The following is a 26057-nucleotide window of genomic DNA, read 5'->3' on the forward strand; positions in this document are numbered from 1 at the left end:
CCCATGCTGTCCTTATGCCGGTTGGCCTCTGTCCCCTTACCCAGATCTCTTTATGAAGTGGCTCAGTCCTCCCTGTCCCCCTGTCTGTTATCAGTACACCCACCTGGGCTCCAAATCCACAAGGTCATGTTCATCAATGACAAGTTATGGACAAAGAGACACTTATGATGTCTTAATGGATGATACCAAGCAAACTGCACTCTTGGCATATGTTCACAGAGACCCTCCTATGCAGCCAGCTCAGTTTGTTGTCACTAGGCCCCATTATTCTGGCAGCAGAGTAGCAAATCAATTTCATTTTTCAAAATCTGTTTCTGGTAGAGTTAGGACTTTTACCTAAAGATGCTTACTTAAGAGTCTGAGGATAAAGATCAAGAGGGGCATCTGCAGTGTTTGGAGGTCATAGAGCCACCCTGCTGCCCTTACCATCAATCACTTGTTTATTCATTCATTTATATAGTGCTTGCACACCTATAAAAACAGCAGCAGTCCTTGCTGTGGGCCAGGCAGTGGGCAAGGGGCTGGAGAGCTGTTGATCTGGCCCTAAGCCCCAGACTCTTTGTTACCACCCTTTAACTGCCTGTTTTCCTGACATTAAGCTTATTAATAAACCAGATTTTACATTTTCCTGACTGGACTGGTTTAGTCTTTTTTTTTTTATAAATTTATTTTTTATTGGTGTTCAATTTGCCAACATATAGAATAACACCCAGTGCTCATCCCATCAAGTGCCCCCCTCAGTGCCCATCACCCAGTCACCCCCACCCCCTGCCCACCTCCCCTTCCACCACCCCTAGTTCGTTTCCCAGAGTTAGGAGTCTCTCATGTTCTGTCTCCCTTTCTGATATTTCCCACTCATTTTTTCTCCTTTCCCCTTTATTCCCTTTCACTGTTTTTTATATTTGGACTGGTTTAGTCTTAAAGCAGAAGTACTCTTCTCCGTTCAGGGACTTTCACTTTTCCTGACTGAGTTGAATAATTTGATCTAATAAATCGAGAGAATTTGCTGTGGGTTTTGCCTACTTTAATTAGAGAAGATATGTGTGGTGTCGCTGTTGTTTTGGTCATGTATTTAATTAAATTAATGAACTGACATCTTTGGTGGTGAAGAGTCCAAGTGCATGTACTCCCTTGTTCCTTTAGACGCCAGGCTTCACTCAGTAATATTATTAAGTTTACTATAGATTTTGGGACAAAAGCTGGTATTACTTGCTATCCTTCCATTAAAACGATGAGGTCCAGTTTCAACTTTTGAAGTCAATCTTGCCTAGCATACCCATTCTCAACCCAGTGCCTCAACCCCTGATCATCAATCCCTGAGATTCCTCACTCACTCCTCCTTCTTACACTGAGACACTTACTCTCACACACTCATTCTCACTGAAGAAATCATACACGATGACCACTTGAAGACAGTGCCCTCCTGGTGAGAGAGGCATTTCAACAAGAACTGAACTTAAAACCTAAGGGATGAAATAGTGTTTTAGACCTCAGGCAGCAGGAAGAAAAGATGTTTTGTGTGAGTGCAACATTCATGAAGCTACTGAGGGCCCCTCTACCAGCCTAGAGTCAGTGCTGCTCCATGGAAGGGAGAGTGTGACTTCACAGAGGGCCTGCCAGGAAGCCCTGCTGGCTCCATCATCACTTGCTGGAGTCCATTACTTGTGTTTTCTGTGGCTTTAACTGGCTTTGGAATCTTGCATAAAGCAAATGAAGCTGTAATCAGGGTCTTTGTCACTCTCCCATATTTGCATGTAAGTGCAGCAGTTTGGGGACAGCTCATCAGTCCTTGGCTTACTCAGAAAGGGTTTTTAAAGTAACAAAAGGAAAACAACTTTAAAAGGAGCTTAAGCATTTTGGGACTCTGCGATTTTGGAGACACAGCAGACAAAAATATTCTAATTCCTCCTTAGTTTACTTTGCACAATATATTGGTCCAAACAAGACAAGAACTGGACTCCAAGCAGAGAGGAGGTACCTCTGTTTGCAATGATAATGGGCTGCTTCACAGCTCTATCAGAGAGAGGCAGCCCAATGTGTGTGCACGCAGCTGTCCAGGCAAGGAGCTGAAATCAAGCTCAGTAGCAGACATCAAGAGCAGGAGGGAGTGCCCTGAAGTTAAGGGCAGACATGGTGCCAGTCATTACAGAGGCACATTATCAATTAAGTCCATAAAGATTGGCTTGAGGTTTTAGAAACAATGTTGTAGAATCATCTATGTCCTAAGTGGTTGGACCACATTTATGGGTGTCAATTTCTTCCTTTAGCACCATTTATGTTTTCAAAGATATATCTAAAACAAAGAAGCAACACATGTTAAATCAGGCAGAGAGGAAACAAAGCTGGGGTCTCTCCTACTCTGACCAGAGCCCTTCCTACAGCCCTCTCTGGAGACATTTCAAAGGAATCACTCCTAGGATCTGTTAGGGTCATTGGGCAAGTTCCTGGATTAGATGGAAAGTAAAGTTCCCTTTAATTGCAACAAACTGCAACTCTGAGCTAGCAATCCAGGCTTTACAGAGGGTGTGAATCTTCTTGGCTGATTCTGCATGGAAAAGGAGAAGAAAGTAGCAGCCAGTCTCCCGGTGGCATACAAGATAAATATTATGAAATGATTGTCAACTGTTCTGCTTCCTAGAAACCTGAACATCTGTTTCTCCACTGTGGTGGTCATTAGGGACATTCACCAAGTAATTGCGGCTCTCCATGTTCTAGACGCATGGTAGGATTGCACTTCCTGCCCTGCCCCTGGAGTTGGATGGGGTTCTAGTTCTATAACTAATTCTGATTAATGAATGAACTGTGGCCAGTGAGCATTTTATTACTGATGCTGGACCCCACAATGCTCTCTCCTCTCTCTGGCACAGCAGCCAGCAGTGTTCGAGTTGTTGTCTGCCTGGGCTCCTGGGTGGCTATCATGAATAAGTCCTCCTCACCCAGTGTTCCAGGATGGGTACATAGTATGAAGAAAAAGGACATTTTTCTGTATCAAGTCACTGAGATTTGGGGATTATTTGTTAGTAATGCATAATCTAGCCCATCCTGAATAATACATCCACTCAATGCATCACTGCAGTTTCATAAAACAAAAGTCAAATTAGTTGGCTTCATGCCAGCAAAGCAGACAGCCAGTTCATTAACTAGTATTTATTAACTCTAAGAAGTGCCCTATTGCATGCCAGTCATACGTAAGAAGGAAAAAAAGTCTCTATCTTCAGAGGCTTGCTGTCTTAGCTGGAAATACACATTTCATGCAGGCAGGCAATGAAAAATGTTTAAATATTAAAACATAAGCGTGTTTACATAGCTAGAAAAAACAATCCTAAAATTTGCATGGAACCACAAAAGATCCAAATAGCCAAAGCAACCTTGAAAAAGAAAAGCAAATCTAGAGGCATCACAATGCAAAATTTCAAGTTACATTACAAAGCTGTAGTGATCAAAATAGTATGGTACTGACATAAAAACAGACACACAGATCAATAGAACAGAATAGAAAACCCAGAAATGAACTCACAGCTATACGGCCAATTAGTCTTCCACAAAGCAGGAAAGAATATCCAATATGGAAAAAAAAAAAGCCTCTTCAACAAATGGTGTGGGGAAAATCAGACAGCAACATGCAAAAGAATGAAACTGGACCACTTTTTTACATCATACACAAAAATAAATTCAAAATGGATTAAAGACCTAAATGTGAGAGAGGAAATCATTAAAATTCTAGAGAAGAACACAGGCAGTAACTTCTTTGACATCGACCATAGCAACTTCTTCATAAATATGTTCCCTGAGGCAAGGGAAACAAAAGCAAAAATAAACTCTTGGGACTACATCAAAATAAAAAGCTTCTGCACAGAAAAGGAAACAATTAACAAAGCTAAAGGGTAACCTATGAAATGGGAAAAGATATTTGCAAATGACATATCTGATAAAGGGGTTATCATATTATATATATATATATATATATAGGATGGAATATTACTCAGCCATAAAAAATAATGACTCGCCATTTACAGTGATGTTGATGGAGCTAGAGTAGCTAAGTAAAACAAATCAGAGAAAGATAAATACCAAATGATTTCACTCAATTTAAGAAACATATCAGCAAAGGGGAAATAGAGAGAAGCAAACCAAGAAACAGACTCTCAATGACAGAGAACAAACTGATGGTTACCAAAAGGGAGGTGGGGAATGGGGGAAGCAGGTAATGGGGATTCAGGAGGGTTGTGATAAGCACTGAGTTTTGAATGAAGTGTTGAATCACTATACTGTATACCTGAAATGTATACACTGGAATTTAAATAAATATTTAATAATCAATCATTACATAAAATGAGAGAGTGTTTGTTATAAGTATCAAGGAGGTTCTACACTGGAGGGTGTTATGGACTAGATTGTATGTGTACCCCTCTAAAATTCATATGGTGAAGCCCTAACTAATCCCTAGCATGTTTGTATTTGGAGTAGGGTGGTTGAGGTTCAAGAAGTGATAAGAGTGGGGCCCTGATGTATTAGTGTCATTATCTAAATAATAATAAAAAAAGACACCAAAGAGCTCTTTCTTTCTCTCTCTCCTCTCTCCATGTGCATGCATTAAGAAAAGGCCGTGTGAGGACACAGTGAGAAGGTGGCCATCTGCAAAGCAGGAAAAGAGCCTTTACCAGAAATCAACTCTGCTGCACCTTGATCTGGGCCTTCCAACCTCCAAAACTGTGAAAAAATACATTGGCAGTCCAAGCAAACCAAGAGTAAGAAAGGAATATAATCCTGGGTTAAGCTTCCAGGGGACCTTCTAAAGGAAGCAGTACTTGCTCTGGCCTTGGGGAAGGAAGCTGAGAGTAGCTATAAATGCCATTTGTTTTACATTTATTATCTCATTTAATTTATATCATATAATACAACATACAACCCTGTGTTGTAAATGAGGTTCAGTGAGGTGGAAAGCAGGAGGCACACCAGATCTACAGATTGCCCAGGCCTTTCCTGCTTCAAAATTCATAAGGCTGGAAGTGGCAGCCAGTGTGTGAGGCGGGGGGGGTTGGCGGAAGGGGCTGGGGAGTTCTAGATGGATGGAGGGTGACATTCTCAGAGGCTGAGCAAGAAAACAGACCTAAATGGGACCAAGGATCTTTATCCAGAAGTAGCAGGAGATACAATGGGATATGAAGGCTGGGATGATATCAGATATGGCCATACTCCTGGAGAAAGAAGTAGTAGGGAGTCCCCAAAGAAATATCTAAATATTTAAATATTTAATCTAAATAAATATTTAAATATGCATCTAAGTCTTTTAAAATCTGATCTTGGAACTGTGATTGGATGTGAGGAGATTCTTAATAGTCAGATATAGTTTTTTTTCTGGCCATCTTAAAAATTGATCCGAGTCAGTTTTAAGATGTCCTAAAAAGCCCTCTCCACTGTTTCTCGATTTTATGTATTTCATCATCTTGACACAGCCTTGGGACAAAAGCCTGATCCAGGAAAACTGGACTCTACATTGACTGCTTTCAGACAGTCAGTCTAAAGAGGAGAGGGAGGGAGTGTGCATGAGTCATAGAAAATGTACAAGCCTCATTATTGCCCAAAATTTCATACTCTGAAATAACAAAACTTTAGTGCCCCCAATTGAGACTTCTCTGGAGCTTGAGTTTGCTGAAGAGAATAGTGGATTGCCACTCTGCCCAGCAGCTGGCTCACCTTCTTTCCTGCTGCTTTAATAGACTTTGAGGTAATAACTTATTTTATTAAGGCAAAGACCCAAACCCTTTAAGCCCTGACAGCTTAAAAATGAGAAGCTCTGGGAGGCCACATGAGCTACTGAAAGTCTCCAACTACTGTTTTCCTGAATTTTATCCTCCCCTATGGCAGGAGTTCCTGACCTGGAGACCATAGAGCAGCTTTGGCAGTCCACTGGTCACTTGAAATTTCATACAAAAAACTGGATAAATATGCATGTTTCCAAGGAGAAAGTCTATAACTAAAATACCACATTCTCAAAGAACCCTGTGCCTGCAAAACAGCTCCAGGGGGTCCTTCCCTTCACTCCCACTGAAACCACTAGAGTCCAGAAAGCCCAAGTGGCTCAGCAGAAAAGGTGTTGAATGTGGACACAGGCAGAGAGAGTCAGGTTCAATCCCTACCTTGACCAATACCATCTGTGGCCTTCGGTGAGGGATTGCAATATTCTAACTTCAGTTTCTTCATAGAAGCTTCACTCTCCTTCCTTTGCAGGGCTGTGGTCAAGATCGGAGGTAAAGTGTATAGCATGCAGTAAATAAAACTATTCTTCTTTTGATATTCCAATCCAAACTAGAATGAAATAATGCTATTTTCTTAGAAGAGCTACAACATCTATGCACCTCTGTAGAAATCTTTCAGGGTAATTTCACTCCTCTATTGCATGGATCTATCAGAGTGGGGATGCCATTCAACAGAGGGTATAACGAGCACCCAAAATCCAGGAAGGGAAGCCAAAGAAAGAATCAATGCAGTGATGGGTTTTTCAGGCCACCCATGGGCAAAGATCCACCATTATTTCCTCATAATGTGTGAATGACCATTGTTGTAGGAGCCACCATATCCATGTTGTCATTTGAGTCCCACAACTGTTACCCTTGAGAATTCTTTCAACCAATGACTTTAACTCTTCAGTGGAATCAGAAAAACTAATACCTGCCTTACCTTTTACATAGAACAGTGATGCAGACAAAAGAGAATCGTGGATCACATGAAATGAAATAATGTGTGTGAAACAAGTTTGAAAGCATTTCAAAGGCTGCAAAAGTAAGGGATGGTCATTACCATCAACATCATGATTTTCATCATCGATCCACAAAGGCATCTTCACAGGACAAACAAGCAAACTGGGTTAGAGACAAAAGAATAGTGCTGCCCAAATAAGCAAAATGGTCTGGTCTCAGACAGTGGGAGGCAAGCCATCTGTTCCCTTTCTCCTTTTGATTTTCCCCAAGACATATGAGGAAATGTCGCATGATTCTGTATGTGGGCACTCATCTCCTCTATGACCAATGTGCACTGATTTCCTTGTTTTATATATTCATAAAATGACACCCATTAACAAGCTCCTTATGTCATTCCAACTCTGAAAGCCTCCTCCTCCTCCTGCTGCTGTTGCTGCTGCTCCCCATTTCCTCTGCACACATATGTGTTCCTGGCCCTCCTTCTCTGTCCATGCTTTTCTACTTTTTCTATATACAAGGATACCTGGCAACTTCCATATAACAAAATTCCTGCTTATCCCTCAAAGTCTAGCTCAGAGTCTACCTTATCTTCAGCCCACCCCTCCCCAAACTGGCTCTTCTTTCCTCTGCATTCCCCAAATCCCATGGAATCTGGGAACACTGGCCATATAATTTGTACTTTTGAGAGTCAAATGGGTACTTATTAATTAAAACCACCAGGGTAATAGATATAAACAGAGTCTTTGTTGTGATAACTGAAATACATGGTCCCTCTAAGTCTGGACTACAAATGCCAACCCTTTACCACGTGGTACTTCACATTATTATTTTATGGCTCCTTAGAGGAGTCTGTTCTCCCCAGCTGGCCTCCTATCAGACAAGAATCCTCTTGCTCCTCCACCCCCATTCCACATTCATCTAGTGCATTGCCTTAAATCTGGTTCCATGCAGAAAGAATCTCAATGGGGATTTGCATGCAAAGCTTACTGGGACGTATTCTCAGGAAAACCATCTGTAAGAGAGTGAGGGAGGCAGGACTGGGTAGAGAGAAAAGTTAAAGTGTGATTAACAGGGACTCCAGACCATTCCATAGGCAGCTCTAAAGTTGGGGTGACCCCTCAGATGGAGGAAACTGTCTCAAGACTTTAGTACTCTATTAGTTAATCATGTGCAGTCTGCCTTCAGGACATACTTAGGGAAAGGTGTGTGTATACCAGTGCCTGGGAATCTTCATTGTCATCTTAGAAATCTGTCTACCAGTCCAGAAGGGAAAATATCCATGCATAGTAGAATCCACTATAACCAGTTACCTCCGATCAATGAACTACAAAATTAGGGACACTTAGGGCATGATTGTCAGTTCTCTTTGCTACACTTGATCCTCATTGATGGTACCTCTTCTTCCCAAGTGCCTCATCTCAAGCAGTGCAGAACCCCAATTCCCATCAGGATTCTAAATCAAGAGAGTTGTTCTGCACTCATATCTGCTACCTCCAGCTCCTAGAGAGCCAGGTCCAGGTAAAGGCAAACCCAAACCTGAGATGAGTCTGACATGTTCAAAAACTGATTATTCAGAATTTTTTTAAAAAAAGAAAACATTTTGTCGTCCCCCACCACCAAAGGAATACATTCAATAGCTGATTTCTTAAATTTGTGATAACTTGTCAGACCCCAGACAAAGGCTACCTGTGTTCAAAGCCTGGTTCTACCATGTACTGTCTATATTTGGGCAAGTCATTTAACCTTTCTGTGCAAGCTTCTTTACCAGTATAATGGGCAAATACTGCCCTCCTAGTGGAATTACTGTGGGGATTAAATGAGATAGTACACGCATGTAGACTATTTCCCATTTCCCCTCCAAATCCACACTGCATCCTTCTATCTTTCTTGGTCTGCATCCCAAGAGATTGACCTGCATTAACTGTAGTATTGGGATCCCTTGCCCTCTGGCTTCTGAGTGGGTCTGGCCAATGGCACACATGGGACAGAGATCTGAGAGGTATTTATTTTTCTGGCTCCTTCCTTCCATGGTGACCCCAGGCTGCATGCATCATCCCTCAACCAAAGGTCAAAGCAGCTGTCAACATGCCCCCTCCACACAACTCTCTTTTTTCAGAGTCTAGTGATTGCTCTCCACTTCTGCTCCTTCAGGTCAAGAATAGTTAGCCCCCTGACTATCACTAGCCCACAGAATACTGCACTATCCTATGTGGCTTCCCTATATCCTCCTACCCTTCTAGAAATAGACCTTATAACTAGTGTCACTTTTTTCCTGCTAGAACTTGTATATAACTGGCCTATGGACAGCATTTGCTAATTTCTAGGTGTTAACCACAGTGAAATTCTGCCCATAAATGGTTTGGTTTGTATAGCCCTGTTGGGCATAGTTCCCATCCCTCTGCCTGAACCCCACCTCACTGAAAGCAGCTCCAAACTCAGGGCAGAATGAGGACACTGCAACATCTGGAGAGGTTCCTGGTCTACTCCAATGCCTCTGCTAGGGTTCCCCTTCTCACCACAGGCTGCCTCCAGAGCCCTGGGCTTTGTTGCATTTCCCTGTGGGCCTCTCACAAATTCACACATCCTATACGAGGAAAGCACTCTCTGGTATGTTCTCCGGAGTACCCAGGCAGGCAACCCTCTCACTTGCCCTTCCCTCACAGGTTTCTGTGGCCAGCCCACTCCCCAACCTACTTTACCCTTTTCTCTGTGTTTTCCAGAAGCACATTTGTTAAACCTATTGGCTATCACAGATATTCAAATGCTTACTGGAAAGTCCCCAAAGCCAGTTTCCTATGTAGCCAGACTGAGATACCCACAGCCAAAAGACAGCAAAAAGAATAGTCAAACAACAGGTCAAGCTGAGCCCACACACACAGGCTGACCAAGAATGTCAAGCCAACAAGAACTGACTGGGCCACAGGAGCAGTGACCTCAGAGCAGGAGCACCTGCATCATGACCCCCACATCTGCCCCTACAGAAAGGATAACCCCACTGAACCCAAAGCCCACAGATTCATAAGACCAAAGATCATTTTACAGTTTACCATATCAGCCAGTACCCATTATTAAGCAGGAAATCACACTTATGTGTTGGGTCAGCAATCTATCCATTCAGGGAAAAATGAATTTTCTGAGAAAATGAAAATCATTAATTTACTCTCAAATTTTATTGGGGGAAATTTCTGTTGAATTTGAATACAGATGGGAGATAAAAGATGTTGGAGTACTCCATTCTTTGGTTTATTAATGAAGTAGGATACATAAAAGGCCCATTAAAATTACATAGAAGCCTCATAAGCATCTTTCATATCTTCTTAGTCAATTTCATGTCTTGAGAGCAGCATTTCTATGAGAAGCCGTCACCCAAATGCAGTGGCACCCACACTCACACATAAACAGTTTAGTTGTAGTCATCCAACCAGCCATCCATTCATTCGTTACTTTAATAGCTATATGTTGAATACTGAGTGTGTTGCCCTGGTTACTGAGACCACAAAGTAAGTTCTCTGCTCTGAAGGTGCCTTCAGTTGGATGGGGGGAATGGAAGTGCAAGTAAGCAACTAGGGGCAAAGAAGTCTATGAGTCCTGAGAGTTCAAGTAAGGACCATGTAACTCAAACTTGGGACAAAAGCATCAGGGAAGGCTTCTAGATTGAGATCTAAAGAGAGAAAAGGACTTAACTGGTGAAAAGGAGAGAGAAAGAGAGCAGAGTGTTCCAGCCCAAAGAAAGAGCACCCCAAAAGGCTCATGGAAGGTTTGCAGTAATTCAGTAAGACTGGAGCAAAGTGTTTAAAGGGAACAGAAAGAAGGTAGAGAAGAAAGTAAAAGTTCCAGGCAAACAATGGTAAGAAATGCGACTGAACAGGTAAGAAAAACTGTAGGCTGATTAGGGAAGCTTTTCTCGAGGTGGTAAGTTTTGATCAGGAAGTTGAAAGTCATGGTTATACTGGATGCATTCTGGGCTGTGGAGGAGGTAGCTGTAGATACAGAGGCGCATTCAAGAAAATCACTTGTGCTACTAAGACCTAAAGTTCATTCATGTATTCATCCATCCATCCACTCTTCAAATTTTAATTGGCCCTCTGGTATGTGACAACACTATGCCAGGCCCAATTGAGGTTAAGAAGAGTCAGACACAAATCCATGCCTTTGTCTCATACTTAAGCCCAAAGTCAAGCTTTATTGTGTTGAAAACTGTGCAATAATTGGAACTGGGGAAGGGTGTTGAGGCTTCCAGGGGGAACTCAAAAGTTTGAAGGTGAATAAAGTCCCCTTTCTGATTTCAGAAACCATTACCTTGAGGAGAAAGAAATGACACTGGCTAGTCCTCTTTATAACTATCTCACCTTTCTACTGACCACATAGGTCATTATCATAAAACAAGAACTATTTGAGCCACCCCTCCACTTTTCCTATTGACCCTGAAGCTCCTGCTAGGTCCCCTGCATCAGCTCACAAGGCAGAGATCATATTCCTTGCTGAATGTGTAGGTCTGAATGTAACACTATTTGGCTGTCTGATTTTGAAGCAGTTATTTAATCATTCTGGGCCTCAGTGGTTCAGGTCTCTACAATGTAAATGGTAATATCCACCTTGCAAAGTTGTGTAAATCATAACAAATCATACTTCTTTATCATTGTTAACTCATTTAAAGAAAATGAAAACATTTGTACAGTGAGTGCCAAAAGTTCTATATAAAAAGTTCTATTTGGTGGAGCAAAGTCAAGAGAAAGATTTGGGAGAAGATGGCTCCTAGATGGATCTTGAAAATCATCAGAATGGTCTATGTGGGTCATTTTAGTTATCACCTTGCATGGAGGCAGAGTCCTTCCAGGAATTAATTTATTTATGCCTTCAGTAAGTAATAATCTTTCCTGTGCTTGCTTCTGCTGACCCCATTGCCAGGAATTGTTCCCCTTCTTATCCTCCAAGGTTCTGTCAATGTTGTCCATCCTCCAGCACCAGACACACCTTCCCTGATTACCCTTTACCATTCACTAGCATTTGTAGTGTGGTCATATTTTAGTGGTCATATGTTTCACAGTATATTGAGATTATTTACATATCTGATTCTTCCTGGAATGTAATCTCTTTGACATCAGAGCTCACGTCTCCTTTGGTGCCTCTGTCAATATTAGATGTCTAATAAATGTCTATTGAACAAAGTGTGTATCATGCTTTGCAGTTTATAAAATGCTTCCATGTTCCCATCTCAGAAAATTTTAAGTCATCCCCAGGACAATCCTTGGAATAGGCTGGAAAGACCCATATTTTAGCTCAACATAGAGCTAAACATAGAATCACAATGAAATGCTGTGTGAACTTCAGTTACTTCTCAAGAGCAGAGATTCATAAGTATATGCTATGGGCAAGTCATTGACCTTACACACTGAGAGATCCAAAGGAGATAAGACACAGAGAAAGGACATATTTAATTAGAAAGACAAAAATACTGCATTACAAATCTTTCAAAGGGCTTTAGCAAGGACCCATGGAAAAGGAGAAAAGTGGAGATTTGAGTTAAAAACAAACAAACATACAAGATTCTAACTCCTCCTCTGTGATTTACAAGCTGAGTGATGTTTAAGAGAAAGAGAACAAGAAATCAACCCAATGGCTTAGAGTCTATTCGCTTATCTGCAAAATGATGACAGTAGTATTGGCTTGGACTATTGCAAAAAATAATTTTAAGATGTATGCTAAATATGCTGTTTTTAAGCAAATATCCAATTGACAGTAACCCACCCCTCCTCATCCTTCCCTTATTAGGAAATGGGATAGCATCATATTGGAAGAGAATCAGTGGAGGCTTTATGAAGTAGGTAACATCTAAACTGGACTTCTATGGTTGTTCTACTGGAAATGGGGATAAGAGGTATTTCAGGAAAAAAAAAGAGGTATTTCAGGAGACAATTGGTAAGTATAAAGTGTATGGTTCAAGAATAGATATGCGAGAGTAAGTTTATATCTGTGGTATATGTGTGTCTAGGTGCATGTGTGTGCAACTGTATGGTAATGTACTTGTGTTTATGTACATGTGTATGCATAGATGTCTGTGTATGTGCAAGTGTGTGTTTGTATAATGCATATGCAATTGTATGTGTATAGAAGAGAAATGGAAAATGAAGTTGGAAACATGGAGTCAAACCTGGGAATACCCCATATGGACATGATGCACAGAGCAAGAGGTCTACTTTGCAGCATTTGCGGAGATGGGGCAAATGCTAGGAAGTGAAGGGCACAAGCATATCAGCCTTACAGAAAACAAGGGCAAGATCGGCTTGATGGTTCACCGGAGGGAGGGCAGGTCAGATTCGGGAAAAAGTGAGCTGGGGATGGTAGGCTGGATAGGGGATGGGAAGGAAGGACCAGTTACTGAAGGAGAGAAACAGAAAATACTTTTCAGATGGCTGGTTCATGGGGAAAGGAAGGGTTAATGCTGAGTCCAAGCTGTGGGGCAGAGTCACTAGGTAAACATGGTGCTGCCCAATGGATTTTTAAATCAGAGGGATAGGGAAAGAGTCAGGGCCAAGAAGCCAACTAGGCTTTTTTAGTTTGGAAGCAAGGGGCAGCAATCATTTTATTTTTTTTTTTTATTTTTTTTTTTTTTTAAAGCTATATATTAAAGTTAAAATTCTCATTCAAAAAAGGAAATCCCCCCCTGGATGTTCCAGTATATCTTCAAGATTCCTTGGTTCCCCAAGAGAACACTCATTTGAAGACAAATACCAGGGGAGAGGTGACACCCTCTCTGCAGTGGCCCAGGGAAGAGGTAATGCTCATCAGTCATCAACCAGAAAGCTCTCAGAGGACAGGCCCCCATAGACATGGATGAAAGAAAGATGCAAGCAAAATGCTAAAAATGTTTTGCAGACAGTTGAAGAATAGTTATGTGCCACACGGCAATCAGAGACATTCCCATGAGTTCCTAGTATTTAATCTGGGGTTGGGGGTACTGAAAGCAGAGACAGGGAGAACTTGGGAATTACAGATTTTGCCAAGGAACAACTTAAGTACATCAGAGACTAATGAAAGAACAATTTTCCTTAGTCTTCAGCACATTCCAGAGTATTATTATAAATATGATTATGGCTTTAGGCTCCAGACTGAGGTGGAGACTCATTACCTTGCCCACTTAGAGTGAACTAGGCATGAGGTCCCTTCACAAGGTAGCCCTGAGCCTTCTTTATCTCTTGCTCCCTCTCATCCTGACAGGCAATATAACATAAATGTTGTCATGGCTACCCCCTCCCTAGAGGATGAAATGGATCCTTGAGTCTTTGAAGCAAAGGAGAAAAGCTGACAGCCTTAAGGCCAGCTTCCATGAACTCAGCTTTGGGTGTACCCCACTAACTCTCAGCAGAAAGCCCTCAAAGGTCCCATGTTGGTAATATCATGATTTTCCCCCTGATTTTTCCAAGTGTGATTGTTTATTTCCATCTTAAGCAGATATAACCATGGGACATTAGACCCCAGTACACCATCCCCAGCTGAAGAGTAAACCCCATCACATGTAACAGACAGCATGACGAGAGCTCAGTCAATCTTACAGTGCCATCACAAATATCGATTCACAAAAAATCATAGGAGTGCCTCAGTAGGTAAAAACCCTCTTGATAAACAGCAGCCAGAGAAGCAGCATATTCTGACTCTTCCAATTAAAATGAATAACCCCAAAGTCATTAACTCTGGATTCTGGAGTGATTTACATAGTTTTACCGGAAGATTACTTATTTTGAAATTTTTGTTTATTTATACAGAGTAATATCCATTCATTCAACTGAAATTTCATTGAACACCTATTACCAATCAATAACAATTTTTAATGATTATTGTAATGCTCACTTCAGTATCCGGCATAAATACAGAACAAGTAAGGCACATTGAAGATGCTTAGAATGGGAAACTCAGGAGGCTTGGGAAAACTTAAAACTTAAAAAACTTAAGACTTCAGGGACTCCTGGGTGGCTCAGCGGTTGAGTGTCTGCCTTTGGCTCAGGTCATGATCCCTGAGTTCTGGGATCGAGTCTCACATTGGGCTCCCTGCATGGAGCCTGCTTCTCCCTCTGCCTATGTCTCTGCCTCTCTCTCTGTGTGTCTCTCATGAATAAATAAATAAAATCTTAAAAAAAAAAAAAAACCTTAAGACTTCAAAATTCCAGCCTCCCACTAGAATGCTAGGGTCTTTCTAAAGCCCGTCTAAGCCAGCACTGAACCTCAGCTTTAGCAATTCATGGCAGAGAATGTGTTTTTTAATAAAGCCCACAAGATGTTTTCAGATAGGTAGGATCTGTACAAGTTCTTCCACAGGCCCTTAGAACTTTACCCAAGTGCTCTGGGTTTTGTTTTGTTTTTTATTTGGAAGAAAAAAGACTTTTTTTAAGATTTATTTATTTATTTATGATAGACGTAGAGAGAGAGAGAGAGAGAGAGAGAGGCAGAGACACAGGAGGAGGGAGAAACAGGCTCCATGCTGGGATCCCGACACGGGACTCAATCCCGGGACTCCAGGATCTCGCCCTGGGCCAAAGGCAAGCACTAAACCACTGAGCCACCCAGGGATCCCCAGAAAAAAAGGCTTTTTAAATATATATATAACACAGTCTCTCATCTCCTCCATGTGATGACAGCTAATAGTCACTATAGCTTTTCTGGTCTCCTTAGTCTTGTCTATTTCATGTTAAATAGATCCTTGTCTTCCAACTTTCCTTAGGTGGAATATATTTGAGGGGATAAGAATAAACCTACAAATCAAGCCATACAAAGATGGATAGTTATAAACCATGGCTATTAATCATAGTGAGGCAACCTGGGTCTATTGCTAATAAGTGATCCTAAATTAGTAAAAGGATTCAAAGAGGCCCATGAAGCCCACAAACCTCATCCAACTTTTTGTATTTGTAACTCTTACTTCTGGTTGGCCATCATCTCCAGGCTTCTAGGACTGGACCAATTGGTCAAAATAGTCTTCATCATGTTGTGTTTTGTTTTGTTAGTATAACTCTATATCCTGTCATACTGCTGCTATATATAGGTCAAGAACAAGGGAAAGGGGCAAAGTTAGTGGCGAAATCCATTTGCTTTCTGGATTCATCCACCATCACTCTATGGCATGAACATTGCTTTACAATCACACTTCACACATAATACCTTCCTTTCATGGGCTGATTTCTCACCCTAATACATAACCCATCCCAGCTATGCTTTAATCATTTTCTGCTGAGGAGTTTTATGTCCTTTGGTTAGTAGCAACAATTTCATAATTATTGTAAGAATGGGTATCAAGTCTTTGTTATAGATTCACATTTCGTATGAAACCTTCTGAAGACTTTTCAGAGACACTGGTACTTTGATTTTGGCAGAATGTCATGACCAAGTCAGTAAGAACTGGCCATATTTACTGGGGAATACTGAGACATGAACTTGGGTAAGAACAGTAAATTCATATTCTGGAGAGACTAGAATATGGGAATGTTACAGAAACTGAGAAGTCCCAGAGAACTAATGTGAACATGCTGTCTCAGGAGGATTAACCTGGAGGCCATAAGCAGGATGTGTCTGCTTGGAACATGAGCCTGGAGGCAGAGTTCTTCACTGGAACCTTTTGCCAACATGCAGACATGCCATGATGAGGGTTTGCCCCCAGGCCAGCTCAAGTGAAAATAGGAAGAGAAATTAGGCAGATCCTAGAGACCAATCCTGTACAAAGTGGGAAAGAAGGGGATAGTTAGCCATAGCCTTGAAGGCACAGACATGGATGACTAGAAACATGGTGAACTGATACAATTCTGTTTCCATTTGCTGAGATCATAAAGAGTGTGTAGGTAGGGAGGACATCCAGGGTATATGGGAAACAAGAGCCATAGATCATCCATACTTGAACACTCCATTCATTTATTCAAAAAAGACCCATTTGCTACTCTAGCTCTGCCATACTATATTGGTGCAAACAAACAAAACAAAGAAGAAAATGTTAATCTGACCACATTTCAGGGTTAAGAGTGGAGTAGGATATTCACAGATATCTCAAAAACAAGGCCGTATATAACAGATATATAACCCAATGCAAAGTGCCCATGAATTCAGCTACGATGAAGCAAATGGAAATCTCATCACCTCTGGAGGGAAACACAGTAGAAGTAAACTTGAGAAAGGAAAGGAAATGTGAAAGATAAGTCTTCAGGGTAAGCTGAGACACAGATCATCCTCCTAGCTATATTTCCCAAATGAGGTAGGAAAGGCAGGCAAGATGGTTGCCAAAGCCAGGCCTGACCATCGGGCCTTTCCAGCTTCGTATTAAGAAAAACATAGAGCTGCATTCAGATCTGTGCCTTTGAATTCAAGGACCTACCCACAAGTAAATGCAACCCAGTCATGGTGCCAGACTCAGTTAATGAGATTGAGCTATTCCTTCTTCTTTGTTGGGGCTAAAGGGGAGCAAAGAAGAAACTGGCAGAAGCCGCAGGCCTGATGTGGGAAAATGGGTGGAAGGATAAAGGTGTTTTCTCCTTTTTATTAAGTATCTTTCAAGATCTGAGCAAATCCTACCTCTCTAAAGTCCTGAAAAGCCTCACTGTTTATCCTAAGCTAACAGAGAATTTCATCTATACTCTTCATGTTAATCAATTTAAAATAATTTGGGGTGTATATGTTATTTCCCCTACCTAATCCTAAGCCTCTTGGAGTCATGGTCTGGATTCTATTTATCTACAAATTCCATGGAATCCGGTATAAGACACTCAGTAAAGAATAAATGTAAGCTCCAGAGCCTCACTACCTCACTGGATTTTCATGAAATCTGAGAAAAATCCAAGGCCCAGTAAGAGGAAGATCATATAAGAAGCCAACTCAGAAAGAGAAAAGATGCTCTGTCAATCAACTAAAATTTAAAAATAGAAAATGCTGCATCCTCAGTCAAGGGAAGGAAAGCTATCACCTGCTTCTCCACTTAGGGGCAAATTCCACACCCCTGAGCATGACATAAGACTTCAGATAAAAATAAGGAATTTAAAAGTCAGGGGACCTGGAGGAGCTGAAGAGGTTAGAACTGACTGGCAAGTCCCTTTGAGAGGTAGAGGGAGACAGTTGATTGAAGTAGAGAAACCCATGGATTTGTCCTAATTCCATGAAGGAAAACTTTTCATGTTCATCATTATACCTCTATCGCTTAGCATAATGACTGCCAATAATAAACATGAGTTGATATCCATGAAGCAATGGGTAATCAATGGATACCAGGAATGGATGAATGAATTCTGGGCAAGTGTAGGTGCAGACTTAAAGGAGAAAGGCCAGGAAAAAGGGAACTGGATGCCCTGTGATTGTTTAGCCACTTCAGCTTAGGAGGAAGGACAGAACTCAGGGCTCAACTCTGCCCGGGATAAAAGGGCAGAACTAGATTGTCTGGTGAAGAACTTCATTTCTGCCATACTTCTTGGGACATAGAACCTATGTGTGTGAAAAAAAATGCAAAATATTCCTTAACAATTTTTTATTATAGTTGACACAAAATGTAACATTAGTTTCAGGTGTACAACACAGTGATTTAACTTCTCTCCAGTATGCTATGGTTACAAGTATAGCCACCACCTGTCACCATATGATGCTATTAAATATCATTGACTATATTCCTTATGCTATACCTTTTATTCCCATGACACATTCATTCCATAACTGGAATCCTGTATCTCCCACTCCTCTTCCCACATTGTGCCCTTTCTCCACCCCATTTCCCTCTGGCAACCATCAGTTTGTTCCCTGTATTTATAGGTCTGATTCTGCTTTTTGTTTGTTTGTTTATTCATTTGTTTTTTAGGCTTTACATATGAGTAGAACATAGGCAGTAATTTCTTTGACATCAGGCATAGCCACATTTTTCTAGATATATCTTTCCCTAAGGCAAGGGAAAAGCAAAAATAAACTATTGGGACTATCACAATAAAAAGCTTTTGCACAGTGAAGGAAACCATCAACAAAACAAAAAGGCAACCTACCAAATGGGAGAAGACATTTGCAAATGATATATCCAATAAGGGGGTAATATTTAAAATACATAAAGAACTTATACAACACCACAAAAACAAAATATCTGATTAAAAAATGGGCAGAGGACCAGAATAGACATTTTTTTCAAAGAAGACATACAGATGGCCAATAGACACTTGAAAAGATGCTCAACATCACTCTTCATCAGGGTGATGCAAATCAAAACCACTATGAGGTATTACCTCCTTAAAACATGAAATATTCTTTTTTAAGATTTATTCATTTATTTCAGAGAGAGTGAGAGAGCACAAATGGGTAGAGTGGGGGGGCAGGGGCAGAGGGAGAAAGAGAGAGAGAATTTCAACCAGACTTCCTGCTAAGCTTAGAGCCCATTGCAGGGCTCCATCTCATGACCCTGACATCTTGACTTAAGCAGAAACCAAGAGTCAGATACTCAATTGACTGAGCCACCCAGGCACCTCACAACATGAAATGTTCTAAAAGTCAATATGCATTTAAACTGAATGAAATCAAATTGAATGAACAGATCTAAATTGTAAGATGGAGAAATGAACAGACATGGACCAAATTCCCCTAAAGAGATGGAAACTTCCACTCGGAATTTTAGACCAGCTTCAGCTCATTTGGAGCTATAGAGTCACAAAGACACATTCAAGTTATCCAACAATTACAGTAATCGTGAAAGGCATGTGAAGGTGTATGACCATCAGATAAACCATCTAGGGTTACAGGAGTCAGCCCCTCCCTGTGCTGGCCTGCAGCTCCCTCTGGGCAGGTCTTATCTTTCTGCACCACATGCTGTTCTGGGTTTTATGTATGAACTTTTGGGGGAAAGGCATCTAACTGTGCAGAAGAAATGAAAGATTTTTCTCTTCTTTTTTTTTTTTTCTTGCCTTTTGCTTTTTATGCTTCTTGAGGGGCATAATGCATTGGAAAGCTATCAAGAATTCACAAATGAAGTGACAGTAATAACACAGAGGGGACATCCAGAGCAGCCCTAAGGTTTCTACCTTATCCACAAGGAGGGGTGGGGGGCTTCAGGTCCTAAGGACAAGCAGGAAGGGAACCAGAATAAGACCCAGAGAAGAGGAGGAGGGGCTTCAAGGCAAGGGCAGGAGTCCAGGGGCGGAGAGCACCGGTGATGAACGAGGAGTGCTGAGGAATCAGGTCCCAGGAACACGTTTGTCCTTCCCATCTGATGGGGCTGTAATTACAGGGGGATTGAGCTGATGAAGCACGGAAGACCTTTTCCGCTTACGTTCGCATCTTCCCTCCATAATCATCTTTGAGAAAAACGTTAACTTGGAGTTGGATAAATGGCTCAGAAACTTAGATCATCGACTCAGTGGGTGTGGAGTCCCTGCAACTGGGCTGAGTTTATCCAGAACCATGCGTTTCACTGTCAGAAGACCTGGTTTGCCTGTATGTATGCCTCTCCAGATATTGGGGCAGATCACTAAGATAAAAGATAGCAATCCGAAATATCTGTCCCCTGGGTCCCATTTGGAAAGAGCCCTCTTCCAGAATCAGATGGGCAACATGGAAGCTACTTAGGAAGAAAAGCATGGCATCCATTCATAGTGTGTTTGGGAAAAACAAATCTAACCCACGAAGAGGTCAAGATTGTAAAGAGTGAAGCTCCACCTTTGGGGGTCACAAATCTTGGAGGTCAGGGGGACTGGGAGCAGCAAAGAAAAGATTTCTGGATAGGTAGGACATCATCTAGGCCTTGAGCTGCTAACGCTGGTCATGTCCACTGCTCTTGCCAGCTCTGAGAACTTTAACAACTTTTGTTGATTTCCTAATATTGCCAATGCCCCCACCCTATTTGGGTGCTTCCTACCCCTACTTCCTGCAAGGACCCTGACAGACATGAGGTCCCACTGACTCAAGAAATATTCAGTGAGAAAGAGGATGGTCACTTTTCTATTTCTCTACTGAGTGAGGATCAGTTTGATTTTTGAAATAGCACCAAGCAATGCAGGGATATTTGAGCTCATTGGAGGCTTGCTTCTATAGATTTGCTCAACATCTGAAGCCTCGATCTTGACTAATCAAATAAAATTGTGAAAAGTCCCATCAATAAGTTTATGATGAGCACAGTAGAAAATCTCAGAGGACGCAAACTCCTAGGCTCTGTCCTCAGCACATTGTGGAAGGAGGCCTCTTCTGTGCGTCATCCCTGGTTCATGTTCTTATCTTGGAGCTAATAGGAATTTCAGAAAGGAAGGTTTATGGTAAACCCATGAGAGATTTTTTTTACTGATTTCTTTCTAATTTTTTGAAATGAGGAAAGGGAAGACACATGCAAAAAGTAATTCCAGGCCAGATATTATATTATCAAGTCTCTTATTTTCATAGTGGTGAATTCATTCTGTAGAGGTAGCTTTGTGCCATACTTCTGTGGCAGTGTCAAGGTCAAGGAGGCTTCTTAAGGAAGAAGCAGACTATGATGTATGCAATTCACCAGATCGTTGAGGCCTCCTGCTCCTGGATTTCGGGGACAGTCTCTTGGGGTCCTATTACCTTCTTCATTCTGGGCACTCCTCTGCCAAAATAAGACTCTCACCCCGAGTGGCCCTCAGCTTTCGTGCTGTGCAAGCTCATTCTTCATTGATTAATTAAATGTGCACACTATTCAATGTTTGTGCAGTTGTCAAAGGGCTTTTAAGTTTGTTCTTGTCAGGGCTGGATGCCATAGCCTATAGGCTCCCGAGGGGCAGACATCGTGCATTTTCTGTTACCTTATATAAAGCCCAAATAGAGAGAGAGGTGGAGTTAAGAAATAGAGAGTTTTTTTAAGCACTATGCAAATTCAGATTATTAACACTATCATTATTAACAGATAATGATGATGGTAATAGCAATGATGGTGATTATAATAATCCCTCAGAAAACATTCTTCCTTTCCTCCCTTTAGAAAGCACAGGCTGGCCAGCTCAGTGGTTGACTGCAAAACGTACACTTTAGGAATCCTGGGTAAAACCTTTCTTGATTTCCCTTAGCTTCTCGTAAGATGCACAAGAAGCACACGTATGGGCGGGGGATAGGATGGGGGGGCATGCTCGTGTGTATATACCTGCATGCATGCAGGCACATAGACTGCCTTCTGTCTCTGACAGGAAATGACACCAAGGTAAAACACTGGATTGTTTTGCCAGCTGCAAGCCTCTGGGGTGTAGCCATAGCTGTAAGGGCTGAGGGTCTGGGGGAAAATGGTCTGCAAGTGTGGGGGATGTTCCTGCAGTAGAGGGGAAGCATTTCTTCAGGCCATTGTGGACCAATAAACAGTTCAATTTTTTCATTGTTGTAATTAATTTAATTAAGTTAACTTCCAAGGTGTGTTAAGAAGCAATGCCTTGGGTGATTAACTGTTCCCATATCAAGGTGTTTTCACAAACACATTTACCCTGATTAGTGTACACATTATTATGTAATTAAATACCTCACACAGAGGAATTTATTAGTGCCTCCTTGTCTCCTAACAAATAAAGCAGCCCTCAGAATCTCTTGGAAAAGATGATTCCAGTTGCCAGGAGAAACGGACAGAAAGATGTGGAGATACACCAAGATCTAGACTAAGGGAAGGATTTCATGGTTCCTCCCAGGGCAGTGCCACCTCCCAGAGGTTTGCAGCTTGACCCACTCCTGTGCCAATTTTCTTTCCTCTCCCCCCCACAAGGGCCCAGGAAGTCCACATCACCTACCAGCAAGGCTCCTTCTTCCTCTTCTCCACTTACAAAGAGGAAGAAAGAAAGTCTTTGCATAGAAGGAATGAGGATTCTCCCCTTCATCTGTGCACATCCTTTTGAGCTGGCCTACAGAAAACTTGTGAAGAGTTTCCTGATCACTCCCTCTACCTCCTCCTTCTAGTCCATCTGCACACTGCTGGGCCAGTTTCTGTGTGACCCACTCCCAACTGCTTGGAAGAAGGGCTCTGTCTTGGCCCATTCAGGCTGCTATATAAAATATCATTGACTGAGTGGTTTACAAATAACAGTTTATTTCTTAGAGTTCTGAAGCCTGGGAAATCCAAGATCAAGTTTCTGGCAGATTTGGTGTCTGCTGAGGGACTGCTTACATCTCTTGCCATATCCTCATATGGTGGAAGAGGCTAGAAAGCACTCTAGGGTCTCTTTTATAAGGGCACTAATCCCACTCATGTGGGCTCTACCCTCATGATGTAATCAACTTCCAAAGGCCCCACCTCCTACTACCTAATCCCACTTGGATTGAGTTTTAACATATGAATTCTAAGAGGACACAAACCTTCAGGCTAGGGCAGACTCAGAGTCTGAGATATGGAAGCAAGCAAGTGCCAGTCAGATATTAGCTTCCAAGACAAGTTAGAAAAGCAGTTCTTTCTGGACAGGCCACTTTCTCAAGGTCTTCTTCTCATGGCCACCAACTTTATGATTTATATGGTCAACCAGACAAATCCATATTGCATCCTAATAACTGCAGTAATAATCACCTACACTTACTGATCACATCTGCCCTTGCATTGTGCCAAACACATGTGCCCCTGCTCTCATCTTAGTCCTACTACTCCACGTGGTAGGTGCTATTGTCAATATTATTTACCAGAAGAGGAAGCTGAAGCATAAAGTGATTAGTAACATGTTTAAGATCACATAGCTCTGAAATGGCAGAATTGTGGAAACACCCCAGGACCATTGGGTGTGAAAGTCCCAGGTCCTGGCCTCTGTGCTTAACCCTCCCCCCCCAACCCCCCAACCTCAGAGGAAATGGCAGGAACCTGAGAGGAGGGTTCTGATTTTCAAGTCTGGGGGCCCAAGGCCCATGCCCTTGATGCAAAAAGCCAGACATGTTTCTTTGCTCCCCTGCCCCATTTGATGCTATGAGGCCCAGGCAACTTAGCCACCTCGGAGAGGATAAATAAGTGACATTTCTAGGGAATGTAGAAAATACTACTGAAGGCCAAGTGAATCAATGCTGAACGCAGAACAAAACAGTTCCCACCACTGGGATCAGACTGTTCAGGTTGGTGGCAGGGAGAGAGAATTATGTGAGCCGGGGGCCAGCTCCTGAGGGAGCTGAGATTGATTCTGTATGATTGATGACTTGGGGACAGAATGCCAAGTCATCAATTGCCTCGGCTCATGCCACGGACGGCATCAAGATCACTTTTCCCTGGTGCCCAGCCTGAAAGATTTCTCTTCTGTTTGTTTGTTTGGCCTGGGGCAGCCGCCTGCCGGGCTCAGCTGTGTAACTTTACCAAGGCCTTCTAAGAAAAGACAGGTGACAACATCTGGCAGGAGGGCACAGCACTTGAAGGAGAGGCAGCAGAATTGGAAACAGAGGTAGAGGCTGTGTGTGTGTGTGTGCGTGTGACACACAGAAAGAGAGAGACAGGTGGCAATAGCCCTTCCTTAGGAATCCTGATTTCTAGTTCCACATGCGCCAGTGTGTAATATTTGACCAACTAACATATTTTCTCTGTGACTCAGTTTCTTCATATAATGAAGGAATTCATATAACTCCTCTCCAAAATTTGCTCATGATGGCCTTAGGGCTTAGTATTTTTTTCGTTGACCTTTATCATGCTTTCTCAAGAAAATGCATAGCTCGCCCTACGCAGCCTCATACTTGATTGTAGACTCTTCGATGGCCCACTATGTGTCCCTCTGTGAAAGTCTTAACCCCCACCCCCCTGCTATAAACCTGGATGCTTCCTGAAGTTAGAGACCACAGCTTTCCTAGATCTTCTGTAAGCCTGGAGCTGAGCAAAACACATGCTCCATAACAATTTCCCCTGACCAGTTTCTTATACATAGAAATATATAAATTACCTATATCTTCTATGTAACATATGAATCATATGAATCTATATAAATGGTATTGGGAAGGTTACAGCTTGAACAAGACTGAAGATATTAAAAATCTCCATAAAAACAGCATGTGTGATTTTAAAGACAATAAGGGAGAGATAAATCTATTGCTTTAGGAAGATAATATCAGGTTAAGAGATAGTAGTGAGAAATCTCACTCCCTAACTTTCTAGTTTGCTGTTTCCTCTGACGACGTTAATAAACTTTAACTTAAGAGGTAGAGTAACATAGCTAAGAAGGAATTAAATTCCACCATAAGTAGAAGGATGGCAGTAACACACATATCCACTTCTTAAAAATTCCTATGTCTGATTATAAGATGGGTAATTCATACACAGAATAGGATAATTGTAAATAAAGCAGTAGAGAGGAGGAAATTATAAACATCCACAACCACCATTCAGGGCAGAACATTATTAAATACCAGTCATATTTCTCTATCACTCCACCATTCTCTGTGTGTCTGTATGTGCCTATGTATGTGCATTTAATTAGAATTTTAATATTTAGCCTTCTTAAATTAGTTCAAGTCTTTGGGCTCAGAAACTCTACCCTAGAATGGAGAACACAATTGGAATATCTTATATAAGAAAGTAATCACAGAGATCCTAAAGGAGTTAACTAAAAGCAATATAAAAATAGCCTCATTTTCTTCTTAGATAAAGCATACCTTAATTTTTATGAATGATTTAACAAAATAGCTCACGATATTCTTGAAGGTAAGATAGAGAAATACGGGATGGCATATTGTCCAGGGTTGCAGGAAGTGGATTCATGGTTGCAGGCACTGATCATACCCACAGGTTGTTGGAGATGGGCCATAAAGGCTCTTCTGAACCTAATTATTCAATCACTCCTCTACCCATTACTCCAGCAATTACTTACTGAGTGCCTGCCCTGCACCAAACACTGCACTAAGAGCCTCCGGGGCGGCAACCAGAGTGAAGTCACAGAAAGTGGGTGCATTCCAGGCAGAGGTAGTGGACAGGTTGACTGACAAAACCCTAATTTGAAGACACTTATTGACAATTAACAATGCTAAGATCAGCAGGGGAAAATATAAAGAAATCTGTGTTAACTTGGGGTTCTCCTGAGAAAAAGAAACTGTGGGTGATAGATATGATTTATCAGAAGATATTGGCTTTTGTCCCACAATCAGTTGACTGTAATAAGCTGGAGACCCAGGAAAACCAGTGGTATCTCTTGAAGGCTTGAGAGCTGAAGGTTCAGATTCCAGTCTGGGCATGAAGGCCTGAGAACCAGGAATGCCAAGGACAGGAAAAGATGAATGCTCCCGCTCAAGCATCCAAGCAGAGTTAGGTCAACCTTCCTCTGACATTTTGTTCTATTCAGGCTTTCAATGGATTGGATGATGCCTATTCACACTGAAGAGGGCAATCTACCCTACTCAGTACACCAACTCAAATGTTAATCTCTTTCAGAAAGGCTATCACAGACACGCCCAGAAATAATGTTTAACCAAATATTTGGGCAC

General features: G+C 41.8%; 1 long non-coding RNA gene across 6 annotated transcripts in view; it reads right to left on the bottom strand.

Annotated features, from left to right (window-relative positions):
* The window catches only part of LOC111096770, a 331553-nt gene that overhangs the window by 73063 nt on the left and 232433 nt on the right, over positions 1-26057 (bottom strand). Inside the window, exon 3 of one of the 6 annotated variants that reach the window (XR_005362483.1) lies at positions 6141-6233. The exons of the other annotated variants lie outside the window; for them this stretch is intronic. This is a non-coding gene — a long non-coding RNA (uncharacterized LOC111096770). The remainder of the gene's footprint in view (positions 1-6140; positions 6234-26057) is intronic. 6 annotated transcript variants of the gene reach the window in all.

This window comes from Canis lupus, chromosome 7 (assembly GCF_011100685.1).
Source record: "Canis lupus familiaris isolate Mischka breed German Shepherd chromosome 7, alternate assembly UU_Cfam_GSD_1.0, whole genome shotgun sequence".
NCBI classification, from domain to species: Eukaryota; Metazoa; Chordata; class Mammalia; order Carnivora; family Canidae; genus Canis; species Canis lupus.